Source organism: Arachis stenosperma, chromosome 3 (genome assembly GCF_014773155.1).
Source record: "Arachis stenosperma cultivar V10309 chromosome 3, arast.V10309.gnm1.PFL2, whole genome shotgun sequence".
NCBI lineage: Eukaryota > Viridiplantae > Streptophyta > Magnoliopsida > Fabales > Fabaceae > Arachis > Arachis stenosperma.
Window position 1 is genome coordinate 16,455,583 of NC_080379.1, and position 12,957 is coordinate 16,468,539.

Genomic DNA, 12,957 nt, shown 5'->3' on the forward strand with positions numbered 1-12,957 from the left:
TCCAATGCTCGCATGATAGCTATTGTTATAAGCAAATTCTATTAATGGCATATACCGATCCCAGCTCGCTGGCTGGTCTAAAACACAAGCCCTTAGCATATCCTCCAAGGTCTGAATAGTTCTCTCTGACTGACCATCTGTTTGAGGGTGATACGCAGTACTCAAACTTAGCTGAGTTCCAAATGCACGCTGAAAAGCTCCCCAGAACCTTGATGTAAAGCGAGGATCCCTGTCAGATATAATGGTAGAAGGCACGCCATGCAATCTGACAATCTCTTTAATATACATGCGAGCTAATTCTTCCATTGTACAACTTATTCGGATAGGAAGAAAGTGAGCCGATTTTGTCAGTCGATCCACAACCACCCAAATAGCATCACAACCAGATCGGGTTCTAGGCAAACCTATCACAAAATCCATTGCAATACTTTCCCATTTCTATTGTGGAATCTCCAAAGGCTGAAGGGTTCCTGATGGTCTCTGATGCTCAATCTTAACCTTTTGACATGTTAAATATTTAGATACATGTAATGCCACATCATTCTTCATCCCTGGCCACCAGAACATCGCTTTCAGATCCTGATACATTTTAGTACTCCCTGGATGAATTGAGAACCCACTCTTATGAGCTTCCTTCAAGATACTTTGTCGCAGGTCTCCAACATTAGGCACAATAATCCGGTTCTTGAACCTCCATAAACCATCCTGACCTTCTGACACTCTCCACGATTTTTCCTGTTCAACTGCTGGTAATACCTTACGTAACGCTTCACTATCTCGATGAGCCTTCAGAAGTTCTAATTTAAAATCACTTGAAATCTGCAACTGACTCAAACATAGGATTCCAGATTCTTCTCTAACTCCCAAATTCAAACCTTGAAATGCCTTCAGTAACTCTTCCTCCCATAGCATCATCCGAGCTGCATATAAAGACTTTCGACTCAAAGCATCCGCCACAACGTTCGCTTTTCCTGGATGATAATTCAATTCAAAATCATAATCTTTCAGAAGCTCCATCCACCTCCTCTGACGCATATTCAACTATTTCTGCTCAAAAAGATACTTCAAACTCTTATGGTCTGAGAAAACATGAAACTTAACACCATAGAGATAATGCCTCCAAATCTTTAAAGCAAACACAACAGCAGCAAGTTCCAAATCGTGTGTCGGATAGTTCATTTCATGCGGCCTTAACTGCCGTGAGGCGTATGCCACAACATTCTGGTGCTGCATCAGAACGCACCCTAAACCTTTCAGAGATGCATCACAATACACTTCAAACGGTTCACTTGGTTCGGGCAATACCAATACGGGTGCAGTAGTCAATCTGTGCTTCAATTCTTGAAAACTCTCCTCACACTCTGGAGTCCAGATAAAAGACGTATCTTTCCTAGTCAATTTAGTTAAAGGTAAGGCGAGCTGTGAAAATCCCTTAATGAATCTGCGATAATACCCCGCCAAACCTAAGAAACTCCTGATCTCTGTCACTGAAGTTGGTCGCTCCCAATTCATCACTGCTTCTACCTTAGCAGGATCCACAGCTATCCCCTGCTTACTCACCACGTGGCCGAGAAACTTCACTTCACTCTTCCAGAACTCACATTTAGATAACTTAGCATATAACTTCCTGTCTCTCAGAATTTGCAGCACAGTTCGCAAGTGTTCAGCATGTTCCTCTTCAGACTTAGAATAAACAAGAATGTCATCAATAAAGACAATAACAAACTTGTCCAGATACGGTCAAAAAATCCTGTTCATATAATCCATAAATACGGCCGGAGCATTAGTTAATCCAAAAGACATCATTGTATACTCATAATGACCATAACGGGTTCTGAAAGCGGTTTTCGGAATATCCTCGTCTCTAACCCTTATCTGATGATAACCGGATCGCAGATCAATCTTAGAAAACACACCGACTCCCTGTAACTGATCCATTAGATCATCGATTCTAGGCAACGGATATTTGTTCTTCACAGTGATCTTATTCAACTGCCGATAGTCGACACACAAACACATACTCCTATCCTTCTTCTTTACTAGTAACACTGGTGCTCCCCACGGAGAAACACTTGGTCGGATGAAATGCTTACCTAACAGATCTTCCAGCTGAGCTTTTAGTTCAGCCATTTCTAAAGGTGACATCCTATAAGGAGTAATTGAAATTGGACCGGATCCAGGTACCAACTCGATTGCAAATTCAACCTCTCGGTTAGGTGGGAATTCATTAATATCATCCGGAAACACATCTGAAAATTCACATACAACCGGAATCTGCTCTAAACTCTGATCATCACCTGATACTCCCACAGTTAATAACATAATACCCTGACATTCAGTTCCAGAACAGTTTACTATCATAGAATTCAAATAGTAACTATTCACCACAACCGGTGCTTCTGACCCTTCCGGCATAAACTGTACTAACTTCTCAGAACAATCAAGCAAAACATGATTCTTGGATAACCAATCTAATCCCAAAATGAGATCAACACCAGTCATAGGCAAACAAATCAAATCATGCACAAATTCACGCTGTTGTACTCGAAAGGGAACTTGTGGACATCCTATCCTAGTCACCATAGCTTCATGAGTAGCATTATATATTTTCAAATCATAACCTAAAACCACCATTCTCAATCCTAACTCATGGGCCTTTTCAAATGCAATAAATGAATGACTTGCTCCTGAATCAAATAAAGCATTTAAGATTTTACCAGCCATTTCACAATTACCTCTAATCAGTGTCTCAGATCCCTCAGCACCTATGGTAGAAGTGGTGTATACTCTCCCTGGCTGCTGCACCCTACCAGTCTCATACTTCTTCTTCTCTGGGCAATTAGTGGCCATGTGTCCGGGCTGTCCACAGGAATAGCATACTCCAAGTCCTAATCTGCACGGAACTCCAGGATGATACTTTCCACACTTCTGACAATTCAGATCCTGCTGTGGCTGCTTCCCAAACCTTCTTCCCTGATTAACATTGGTATTCAGCCTTTTGTAATTATCTTGATCCTGAGTCTGCTGCGAAACAAAGCCTCCACGCTTGAAATTCCTACCTCTCAGAGCAAAGTTCCTCCCTGAAGGCCTCTGAAAAGGCACCCTCAAACTTCCTTTCTCTGTTGCCGCCTTCCTCACACAATCCTCAGCCACCCTACTCTTATTCACCAATTCAGAAAACACCCTGATCTCCATTGGGGCAACGAAGCTCAGAATATCACTCCGAAGACCTCCTTCATATTTAATACACTTCCATTCAGCAAAATCTTCAGGCGCACCTTGACAGATACGAGAAAAGCGACACAACTCCTCAAACTTACTAGTATACTTAGCAATAGTCATCTGTCCCTGTTTTAACTGCATTAATTCAAGTTCCTTGGCATTTCTGGCTGAATTAGGAAAATATTTCTTATAGAACTCTGTCCGGAAAACCTCTCAAGGAATCGCAGCACCATCAGAATGCAGGATACGTCGTGTTCCCTGCCACCAATACTGAGCTTCACCTTGCAACTGATAAGTTCCAAATTCAACCCATTGCTCTTCAAGAACCTGTTGTGCCTATAACGCTCTTTCCATAGCCTGAATCCAATTATCTGCGTCAGTGGGATTTGAGGTTCCCCTAAAAGTTGGAGGGTGAACTTTCAGAAATGTAGCAAGTGTCATAGGACCGTCCTCATCATTATTATTCCCATGATTACCCTGATTTATCTGATTACCCAGTGCCTCGGCTGTCGCCTGCATAGCTGCAGCCATATTTCCCAGGGCAGCCATAAAGTCTACTGGATCAGTGCCTATAGGGGTAGGAGTAACGGTGCCTGTCCTACCTCTACCTCGCCCGCGACCGCGTCCGCGAGTCGACATCTGGTCCCTATACACACCAAATAAGTGATATTAAGTTGATCAGTCTCAATATCGCAGGTCTAATGCTTTAAGTTCCAAATGCATGCTCACAAATGTTTATGCCATATATATCAATCAGATATCCTAATAGCACATAAACACATATACAAAGAATGCACAGAAGTACAATCAGTTCGTCTTTCAGGCTAAAAATAGGAACGAACTGCTCTAATACCATAATGTAACACCCTACCACACTAAGCTTTACGCTTAAGTCGTAAAACAGAGGTGTTGTGATATTACGACCTCTAAAATAAAATGAGTACACATAATAGCAGAAAAATTATAATATGCCAGGAGCCTTGAAGAATAGAGGAAATAAAAATCGCGAATATAAAAGCGCAACGCTCGAGAAATGAGTTAACTGGCGTGCTAAGAAAGCTACAGCTGTCAAGTGTAAAGTAACCAAAAATAGGAACAGAGAGTCAAAGATACAAAATAACGAACTCCTGACTCAGCCTGCGAAGTCAAGACTGGCCGGAGAATATACACACATATATACATATATATACAAAAACCCAAATGTACATAAACAAAATCATGCCTCTCCATACACCTCCAGGAGGATCAAAAAGAATAAGTTATGTGGAGAGAAAGCTAAGTACATATATATACATCATAGCATAACAAAATAACCCAGTAACCACTCCGCTTCAAGGGTCCAGACGCCTAACGAGATGCCTCTCGACCTGCATCTGAAAAACAACAACATAGTATTGAATGAGAACCGGAGGTTCTCAGTATGTTAAAGGTGCCACACACATAATATATAAGGTCCTGGGAATGCCAGAGGCAATCCTAGAACGCCGACACTCAGATTGTAGAGCTTAAAGTATTAAACAGAAGCCATAAAAGGTGGTTTACTAAGGATATTTAAACCTAACTTAACTTAACCTTAAATCTAAATTCCCATTCTGCCATACCTCCTTACCTCCAACTCCATCGTGCATTTTCAAAGACAACTAAACAGACAAAGGCAAGCACAAGAAGGTTACAAGTACTGCAGATAACAAATATACATTTAACAATGGCAAGTACATTTAGGCACACCCAGTTAATACACATGCAAGTAATTCAAGTAATATGCATATGATGCATGCCTGTCCTATGGCTGATGAGGCTCATCTGTCGGTTATCCAGCCAACCCGACAAGTCTGAATTGTCCTTAGACTGTCCCCCGATGTGCATCCCCAATAGTCTATGCATAGCTTTATCTCAAATAATCAATATTGCTCAATGGGGGTAACATTCCCGGGAATTTATATAGTGCCCGGTCACACTTACGTTGTAGGGTCAACAGAGTATCGAGTTTTCAACCTGGTACCCGTGGTGGCAAGCCACGGCATTTGATTCAGGGAATCTCGTATCTCAGATTATTCAAATTCATAAGCCATATAAATAATTTAATTATAATTCATCAACATCCACATTGTTCTCAACCGCATTTCATTCATCATTATACGTCAATCATATTCAATCCTTATCCTTCATTATCACGCCTCACATTCCGTCCATCAATAGTTTCAATTCAAAACATAATTTATTCTTTTCTAAATAAATCAGATTTAAAACATGTTCAATTTCTTAATAACTCTAAATCAAATCATATAACCCTTTGAATCTAAATCTTTTTAAATAATCATATAAACAAAATCTCTAATTTTTTATAAAAATTTGGCAGCATCTCCTCTAAAACTCGGACTTTGCCACCCTTTTCGGGTCCAAACCTGCTTTCTTTTCAATTCAACATACCCTTCCTCATCATCATAACAGTCACCACAATAAATCTACACCAGATCAACAATTATACTCATACAATATTCAAATCCAACAACCAAAATTCAACTAAGGATCATAGTTCACTAATCCTAGGCTTCTAATACAAAATACCTCAAATCAATAATTCACCAAATTATTAGTTAATCAGCAAGTACCTAACCAACTATGTTCATCAACAATAACATTCAACCATGATTCTCTCCAAATTAACATAACAACATTCACCAACCAAAATTAATAACTAATTATCCAATAAACTTCAACCAAATATATTCATCGACAAATTACTAAACATTAAACATACACCTGCATTCCAACTTATCCTATGGTCGTCTAGCCTAAGTTTTCACAGAACATTATATATTAAATGCAAGAAACCTAAACCATACCTTGGCCGATTTCCACGTAACGACCAAAGCAAATTATTTAAAACCAAGACAGCCCCTTCAAAATTCAACTAATCAGTTTCCTCCAAGTTCCAATATTCACAATTTCAAGCTCCAATTATTTATTCACAACCTAATACACATTCATAACATATATATATATCCAATTTAATACTCAAAGCTCAAATTCAAAGAAAATAAAATAGAATTATCGTATCCTCACCTTACCCAAGCTTCACATAAGCAAGAGTGAATGTTTTCCTCAAGCTAATTGGATCCTAAAATATCAGAAATCAAAGAAATTCAATATTCCCACTTAAAATTTGAAAATTGGGGAAAGAGAAGGTTGAGAGTGATTAAACAAGTTACCAGTAAAATTGTTCTGGTAGAAACGTAGAGCTCAACGCGGTGAACGCGTGGCCGCAAACGGTGCGGCGATTGGAGCTCGGACGGAGAAGTTACGGGGATCGGAAATTTACCGTAACGTTACGGAAGCTTTCTCCCCTCCCTGGAAATGTTTCACGCTACTGCATCCAAATGAGGGAGAGAAAGGAGTTCGGCTGCTTTTAATGAGTTGGTCCGGTTGAACCGACGGCCCGGTTCGAGTCTGGGTCAACCGGTTCGACCCGTTCGGTCCAATCTTGTACCGATTTCTTCGAAATTGGTGTCAAAATTCTCGTTTCGATGAGCTCTATTCTAATTTAATATAATATTCACATTTCTAATCTTACTTATTAAAAATTAATTTATTGACTAATTATCTACTAATTTAACCGGGGTTTACACGAACCGAACTGAAGATATGCATACATTTCAATATTTTAACCATTTTAACCTTTAACCTTTAACCTAACAACAAAAATTCCCAACCCCAAGGCCCAAGTCACTCAGCGTCTCTTAAGCTCTCAACGCCTTCCCTAATCCTAAGTCCCTAACCCCTCATTTTTTTGCTTTTGAATTCTCCATTCTGTGTTTGTTTATTGTCTGTGTGTTTGTTTTATATTTATTGTTTAGTTGTTCGAATGGATTAAAAACGTATCTAATTTGGATGTGATGTAGTCTTATTATTTTAGTTTATTGACTATTTTAAACCTCTAGTTATTGTGATTCATATTCTGCTAATTAGGAATTAAAAACAGAAAAATCGACCAAACTAAACTGCTATTGATTCGGTTCAATTGCAATAAAAATAGCAAACCGAACGGTTGTATATCTATAAGAACTAAACATATCAATTCGGTTAATTTTTGGTCTAAAATCGAACCAAACCGAACCGATAATACCCCTACTTAGTGAGTGATTGGATCATTTAGAATTGCCCATTTAAAATTAGTACAATATTTTTATAAACTAACACATTTAAATTAATACTAAAAAAAATTAAAAAATATAAAAAAAATTAAAAAATTTTGTTATATTAAAAATAAAATTTCGTACCCATGTACACATATTAAAAACTAAATTGTTATAGAAATCAACACATTTGAATTAGTATTCAAAAAGAGTACAAGAAAAATTTTAAAAATTATTATATTAAAAAATTTAAATTTAAATTAGGTTTAATTATTCTATTGGTCCCTATAGTTTTGCGAAATTTTCAATTAGGTCTTTATACTTTTTTTCCTTTTAATTGGGTCCCTATACGTTATTTTTTTTCAATTAAGTCCCTACCATGAATATAACGTTTAAGATAACGGAATATTCTATTTAAAAAATGAATATTCTTCTGAATTAATTAGAGTAGCTAGTTAAACATACATCTATTTTTTTAAAATACCAAAAAAAAACCCCTCATATTTTATCCCAAATAAGAAAACCCTATCCAGCCCTAACTTGCTCTCTGAAGGTCGTGTGCCCTACGCTTCTTCTCTATCGATCCGTAGTCTTCATCCATAGTCGTCGTCGTCGTCCGTGGCGGAGGCTTGGTGGTCGGCCGTCTGTCGCATCCTTCTCCCTGCGCTGTTCTGTTCTGCGTCGCTCTGTTCTGTGGTCTTCTGCGTTGTTTGCCCGTCGAAGCCCTCACCGTCCCTCGCCTCGCGTCACCTCGCTGCGCCGCGCCTCGCCTCACCGTGCCGCGTGGCTTACTTTCTTGTTCTATTACACTCTTTGTAACCCTTGAAGCGAATTTTGTGTTGCCGTTCTGTACAGGTGGAGGCAATATTAGACAAGGAGAATTTCACTTTGGAAGAGCTTCTTAATGAAGAGGAGGTGATCCAAGAATGCAAGGCCGTAAACAGTCGACTAGTCAACTTGTATGTCTCATTTCCCTTCCAGAAACAAATTTCATAGTGTTGTACATGTTTTTCATGCTTACCCAATTTTCATGCCCACCATTTGCATATGATTCAACAAAATTAATTGATAATTTTCCATTTCCCTCTTCTTTAGTCTGAGAGATCGAGCTCAGGTTGAACAGTTGTTACGCTACATTATTGAAGAACCACCAGAAGATGCTGAAAGTAAACGAACCTTCAAGTAAGCAGTAATAGTAGAATTTGTTGCTAAAGTACTTCATAATCACTGCTTAAGCCTTCTTGTTTACATCTGATCATCTTTCTTGTCATTAGGTTTTCATTCATTTCGTGCGAGATTTTTACATGTGAAATTGACGTCATTTTAAAGACCTTGGTGGAGGAAGAAGAGGTTTCTATTTCATTACATAAATGAAACTTCTATTTGAGTTTGAATTCATGCAGAAATTTATTACTGTATTGATTTTTCTTTCATATTCTTGTACATTTAGCTGATGAACTTATTATTCTCCTTCTTGGAGCCTAATCGTTCTCATAGCACCTTGTTGGCTAGCTACTTTAGCAAGGTATATGTTTGACAAAGTTTCAGCTTCAGCTTACAAGGATAATATTTTGTAGTTGTGGCTTATCTGATAATATGTTTGGCTCATTGTGATTTTAGCATTTGATATTAAAGTTGGCTCATTGTGATTTCAGCATTTAGTTTAAAGTTTGGAGATTGATAAATTTCAAAATATGGAAAAGGAATGGAACTAGAATTGTCAGTGATTTCCAGCTGTAGCTCCTCCGTTGTGATTTCATCGATGAATGACAAGTAACATTTATTGATTAAGACATTAATTTTTGCTGATTCTGTGATTCATTGGGAAAACAACTTGAAGAGTACATGGGATTTGAGCTTTTTCACATACTGCAAGATTTATTCTATTATGTTTTAATTGAGACTGATATGTTGGTTGCAGGTGTTCTCTTTGCTGGAGACTTAGGAAGAGAATATCCTTTTGGAACATAAGTATGGAATCTAAGTCGAGCTTCTATCTTTATGAGGGCCTAAAAGTTTGATTCAGCTTTGTACAAAAGCATGCATGAAACACCTTGCTATGGTGAAGAATCTTTAAGTCAATTTTTCAGTTGGAATGTTATACCAGACTTTACAAGTTGAGATAGATACAATTGTTTGGTCTAAGTAGATATTGAATAGAGTATAGTTATGTTCATGAATTATTTTTACCATGTTTTAGTCTAGATTGCAGATCATAAATTTAATGTATTTAGGAATTTTCAATATGTTAAATTCTATATTTCTATATAGACATTGTAAATGTTGTAGTATTTATTTGAAAAATTAATCTATACTCAATTCCTTTTATATTTTGTAGAAATATAATTATTTATGAAAATTTAGTTTTAGTAGTGGTTAATCTGAAATTAGTAAAAATCTATAATTATAAAATTAGGAACAATGACCGAGTTAGTGACCGATTTAGATTTTTAGTTCAGAAATTAGCGGCTAAAGGGTTCAGTGACCAATTTTCAAGAAAAATCAATCACTAAATCGGTTGCTATTACGGTAATTTCTTGTAGTGTGAATAGGGATTATAGGAATATCTTTCATTGAATATTTATAGTTTTACTAAATTTTCAATTAGGTCCCTATATTTTTTTCCTTTTCAATTTGGTCTCTAAGGATATACAAGTAATTTCACAATTCACTAACATTTTTTTGACGTTTAACGTTAATAGGGACTAAATTGAAAAAAAAAATTAACGTATAGAGACCCAATTAAAAGGAAAAAAAGTATAGAGACCTAATTGAGAATTTCACAAAATTATAGGAATTAACAGAGTAATTAAACCTTTAAATTATATATAGTTAAAATTTTATTTATCAAAATTTTTATTTTTTGATTCTTTTTTAATACTAATTTAAATAGGTTGGTTTCTAAGAAAATAATGTGCTAAATTTAAATAGGCAATTTCAAGAAGCCTCCTAATTAGTGAATTAAAATAGTTTATCTTTTTTATTATTTTAAAACCGTCTTTTTTTTCTGTATATCTTTTTTATTATTTAAAATTTTTTATTTTTAAGAATTCAGTATAAACTTACAAAATTATTAATTTAAAATTTAAAATATAGATATGATATAAATTAATTAAAATCTATTTAAATAATAATAAAATATATCAATTTTTATTTTTTAAATTAATTTAAATTAAATTATTAATATTTTTTATTATTTTTAAAAATTATATTTTTATATTTATAAATACATCGTATAAACGAAATAATTATAAATTTATTCCAACGAAATAGGTTAAAAATGAAAATTGATAAATATATTATAAATTATTTTATTTTAAAAAAAAAATCCGTGTAAAGTAATGTCGGTAGTTTCATTATTATTGATTTGGTTGATGAGTGCATGATGTAAATAATTAAATACTATACATAAAAGAGATCATGAAGTAACATAATCAACATTACATAGTTTGCTCCAATCAAATTATCATTCAACAAAGAAGCAAAAAGTGGGAGCAAAGGTTTTTTTGAAAAAAAAAATTGTGGACTTTTGAAGTTTGTTATTTGAAAGTTTAATTATAACTAGCAAATTAATATTTAGAGAGTCAACTATTAAACTGTTTGTTTAAAATTCCATAAAAGTGTGCGTTTGAAAGTGGGAATGAGGGAGAAAAAAGATTATTTTAGGCGAGAAAAAAAAATGCTTGAAATTGGTTACTAAATAATTGATTTTGTATGCTTTCTTAGTTTCTTTTCATTATTAACAAGTTTATTTTATTAAAAAGACAAAGTAAAAAAAGGTTTAATGAAAAATACAATATTTTAAAATTTTGATGAAGAAGAAGTAAAATGCTAATTAAAATATAGAGTTAAATATAACGAGAGATTTGCTCATAAATGATATTTTTATTTAACTTTTGACGTATAGATGATTCATCATATGTGAAAAAGATTTGTATTTTTTATTAACGAAGTAGGACTGTGAAACGGGTTAGCCCAGCCCATTTAGATTCGGTCCGTTAAATTTGTGGATTAAATGGATTAGCCCGTTTTATTTGCGAGCCATAATTTTTCAGTCCAAATCCTTTATGGTCAACTCGATGGGTTAAACGGATCAGCCCGTTTATCTTTTTATTTTATTTTTTAAAAAATTTTTTGACAAAAAAATCACTTTTAAGTCAAAAACTTTAAACAAACTATTTTTTTTAGTTGATGGGACGAATTTTCGGGTCGAATCGGAAGAAATGCCAGTTAAAATGTGCTACTTTTTTTGAAAAAAATGTTAAAAAAAAATTAAACGGACCAGCCCGTTTAACCATCAGGCTTAGTCCAAAATTTAAACGGGCTTAATTTTAGAAGCAAAGCCTACCCATTTAAATGGGTCAACGGACTTAACCGATGAATTTGGCCCATTTTGACGGCTCTACACATGTTTTGTTATGGGACCATTTAATGGTCCAAATATTCTGGAACCATCAAATTTTAATTTGGAATAAAAAGCACAGCATGTAGGATTTTTTTATTTAATCGATTGAAATCATCAAAGCAATTTGAGAAATACATAGATATACGGAATAAACTATATTTAACAAGAATTTTTTTCATTATAAATTAAGAAAACCCATTATTGTACTCCTATATACTCTGGAGACGATGATAATAATGGTTGCCATTGTCTATTGTGAAGCTTAATAATTTGAGTTAGTCATTTTTTTAGAATTTGAAGTGAAATTTGCCTTGCTCGACATAAATAAAAATTTGTATTTGAGAAATTAAAGTTAAAAAATTGAGTTTTGAAAAATAATATTTTTTTTATTTTATTTCAGAAAAAAATTTATTACTAAAAGATAAAAAAATATTTTTCATTACACGATTAATTTTATGAATAAAGAATCGAAATAAAGAATTGCAAAATTAGAGATTATATTTATTAATCTCGATTTTGTAATCAAAACAATAGATTGTTTTTTAAATACTACAGTGAAAAAATTGACTGGATCTTTATCATCAACTGTGATTATCAATTAATGATGAACAAATATTGGATATTAAAGAGATGGATAAACAATAAAGAAAAATTTGATATTAAGTAGATGAATAAACAATGAACAAAAACAATGCAAAAATTGATAATCAATAAGATTGATAAACGATTCTAATTGTAGGATTGAGTTATTTTTGATACACTAATTTATAAGATTAGAGTATCTAAATCAAAATAAAAACTAAAAAATTGAAGATAGAATTTTAAAAATAAAGATAGGTGAATAATAAAATAATAATTTATAATCACGAGCAGAAAAATTTAGAGAAGCATAACATACAACGCACTACACAATTCAATCGATTGGGTAACACAACCAATACTCAATCGATTGAATTGTGAAAATCTATATTGTTTTAAAGACTTAAATTGATGGGATAATATGACCAATCGATTGAATAAGAAAAACCTCACATGTTTTACAAAATTCAATTGATTGTGTATCAATTCCAATCAATTGAAGTTTGGAAAACATGAATTTCAATCGATTGATTTGTACATCTAATCGATTGAATTTCTAACAAACACGATTTTTCCAATCCAATAAGTATATAACGGATCAATGATAAAATTATG